Below are 3,718 nucleotides of genomic sequence, written 5' to 3'. Positions count from 1 at the left end.
GCGTTTCTCGTATACATGCACAAGCTGACTGTACAAAGGTATGTACGCTCGAAGCATCTTTTAGTATACAAACCCCAACAAATTTTAATTCTCGAATTTAATTGGTGTGTTTTTGGATTTAGTCTTAATTGGATAAGTGCGGATTTTTATATCCAAGTGGGCATTTTAAATTAAGACTTAGCTAATCTTTTATGATATACACCTAGACATTAATTTTAGGATAAGGATGGATTAATTCTATCTAAGTAAATCCTAATAGTATTAAAAGGTAATTCTAATAATCAAGATACGTTATTTTAACTAATAATGTATGATTGTTTAAGATTGGACTTAATGTCTAGATAATCTTGTTTATGTGAAGATGGAATTTTAATTCTATCTATTTATTTTAGATGCTTAATTAAATGATCAAGTTTCGTCATTATGTTTATGTGAACCTTATGTAAATGTGTTTACATGTTTTATTGATGAATGATGGATATTTAATTTGAGTTATGATTTTATTTGTTAAAATCTAGTTTAACTCGTGCATCGCCTATGTGCTTATTGCCTTGCATGCATAGCTAGTACATGTTTAATTATTCTTTGAATGTGGATATCTGCCTAATCTGATTAAGTGATAATTAAACTATTAAAACCACCAACAAGAAAATATGAAGCGATAATTACAACACGTTTGTATATGGCCTCCATAAAATTGGTCTTAGTGCGAAGTAGTGACCGGCCTGTCTTTACGGGAGGAACATTACCAGTTCGTAAGTTTGGACTTCTCTAGATAAAGGTTATTAAAATCGTAAAATTAGTTTTTCAGTAATATCGCGACTGGTCTTTACCGGAGCAATATTGCTGCGAAATTATAAGGATTGTATTTTAATAATGCTTAGAGGGAGCTATAGGAGGAGGTGCTTGTCCGGTTCGACCTTTCTTTAGAGGAGTTCACGCACAAGTAAAGAATCCTTAGTGCTTAATTTTATGGTTATATGCTTTAGCATTGTTAGTCAGCCATGTCATTCTTATGGTCTCTGAATTATCTGTTGACATTGTGGCCAGTAAAAATAATGAATTTCTTGCATGAATATGACACGGCTTCCTAGTAGAAGAACGTTTGTGCTTGATTTTTGTGGATGTAAAATTGATGAATTGTTTTGTGGTTATTTGCAATTCTTTGAAATTTTACATGTTTATATTATTGGTATTTGTTCTCAGCTTGAACGAAAGATGATTGACACTTGGGATATTTATTATGCCATACTTAGTTCAAGGAAGCGTGACTCTGAATTGTTTAAGGAATGGAAAAGTAAGCTTGATGTTGATCGTTTGATCAATGACTTGAGGTTGATTCTCAGCAAGAATCGTCCGCCCACATACCATCTACAAGGAGAGGACAATGAGTTTCGTGATCAGTGGCATACCATCTACAAGGAGAGGACACGATTATTTGATCAAAATATTTCTAGGCCCTTTGATCCAGTGGAATAATTTTATGTGCCTTTCTCAAGTGCACTTATACATATTCCTCTATCAAAATCCACTATTTTGATCCTTCTGAATTTCTACTAATTAAAGTAGAATACTTATAGCAAATATAAAGTTTTAATCATGTCGAATATGATTCCCAAAACTTTAATTATATAATACCAACCTAATTTGGTATTATCCTTGCTATATAACTTGTGATGTAAATTTATGCATGAACATAATTACCTCATCACAATGACTAATTGGAAATTAGTCCTTATGACAAAATAAAATCGAATGATTGCATTCTTTGTTTTATAGTCATAAATTCCAAGAGTTCATTTATTTAACCATTTGTTGTGATCTTTAGAAATACTTTCTTTGGAAATCCAAAAGTAACTCTAATTTGAATAGCTAACTTGGAAATCTCTTTTAATGTTATTAGAGTCTTAGAAAGTGTGCAATTCATCACTTCTTTCATTCTAGGGTGTGAACCCTTTCAACTCCATCAAACATTACCTTAATTCCACTTATGAATATTCTATGAGACAAAATTTAGCTCCCACTTTTAAAAGTAGAAAAAATACTAGTCTCAATATTCTTTAAGGCTATTAAAACAATTTAAATAGTGCTTGGAGTTAAATTCATCCTAGTTTAATAAAACGAGCTATGAAGCTCTTATTAAACACTTAGAATTTAATCATTCATTAAGAAAAGCTCCCACTATTTTAATCATCACTTTCACAACAAAATAAATAACTAATCAAATAGTCAACTCTAGGCTTGGAACATTAAAATAAATTTAATGTGCACACTATATTTACTATACAAGAATTTCTAGTATTTATAATAAATACTTATCTTGTTTCTAGTTGAATTTAATTTACTTGTCTTGTAATCAATTATTGTGATTATTTTTCTTACACCTTTATTTGAACAAACGCGATCATAAGATCATTTTATTTTGTATTGAATCCATGTCGAACATTAATGTTCTATTGACTCATCAACAAAATAATGGTTCAAAAGACTTAAGGATTAAAGAAACTTAATAATCAATATTTCTAGAAGAAAACTTCATAATAATTGAATCAACAAATTTAATTACAAGTAAACATTTTGATATTAACCATGTTACATTTGATGTCATAAATAATTGGATAATCAAAATTTCATTTATCTAATAATGCAAGCATTATAAAATGACATCGATAATCCAAAAACACAATTGATAAACTAGGAACAAAATTCCATATCAATAATCCATATGATATCAAAACCAAACAATATCAAAAACTCTTAAAATTCAACAATGTAAATAAAGCAAAAATAAACTCTTCTGACTTGAACATGATCATCTCAAAAGTCCATCCCTTCTTTTCATCTTTGTTTGAGCAATCACAAGCTTGTTATAAAGCTCCAAAAATGAAAACTTTTTGTCGCTAAATAAAATTTCATTTCTGACTTCATTAAAGCTATCTGGAAGCCCATCAAGGATCATTATCTGTTGGGTTTCTGGGTCAACTTTCCCCCTCGACAGGTGAAGTTTATTGAAGTAGTCAAGCATGACTAGGGCATATACCCCCACGATTTGGCCCTCTTCAAATACATCATGCCTTAAATGCTTCACAGCGATACCAGCTCTTACCTTAGAGGACTTTTCTTCAAACCACGTGGGCTTGTTGACCAACGGCCTATTGGGTTTGTCAAACCTCTCAAGGGCATTGCCAACACCGGCTAAAAGGAAGCCCTTGAGATGACATTCCGCGGTATGCCACTGATCACGAAACTCCTTGTCCTCTCCTTGTAGATGGTATGTGGGCGGACGATCCATGCTGAGAATCAATTTCAAGTCATTGATCAAACGATCAACATCAAGTTTACTTTTCCATTCCTTAAACAATTCAGAGTCATGCTTCCTCGAACTAAGTATGGCATAGTAAATATCCCAAGTATCAATCATCTTTCGTTCAAGTTGAGAATAAATACCAATAATATAAACATGTAAAATTTCAAAGAATTGCAAATAACCACAAAACAATTCATCAATTTTACATCCACAAAAATCAAGCACAAACGTTCTTCTACGAGGAAGCCGAGTCTTATTTATGCAAGAAATTCATTATTTTTACTGGCCACAATGTCGACAGATAGTCCAGAGACCATAAGAATGGCATGGCTGACTAACAATGCTAAAGCGTATAACCATAAAATTAAGCATTAAGGATTCTTTACTTGTACGTGAACTCCTCTAAAGAAA

The sequence above is a fragment of the Salvia hispanica genome, chromosome 2 (genome assembly GCF_029641045.1).
Source record: "Salvia hispanica isolate PSC_SH4W2 chromosome 2, Shi_PSC_v1, whole genome shotgun sequence".
In the NCBI taxonomy this organism is placed as follows: Eukaryota; Viridiplantae; Streptophyta; class Magnoliopsida; order Lamiales; family Lamiaceae; genus Salvia; species Salvia hispanica.
This window is presented reverse-complemented; position numbering follows the sequence as displayed.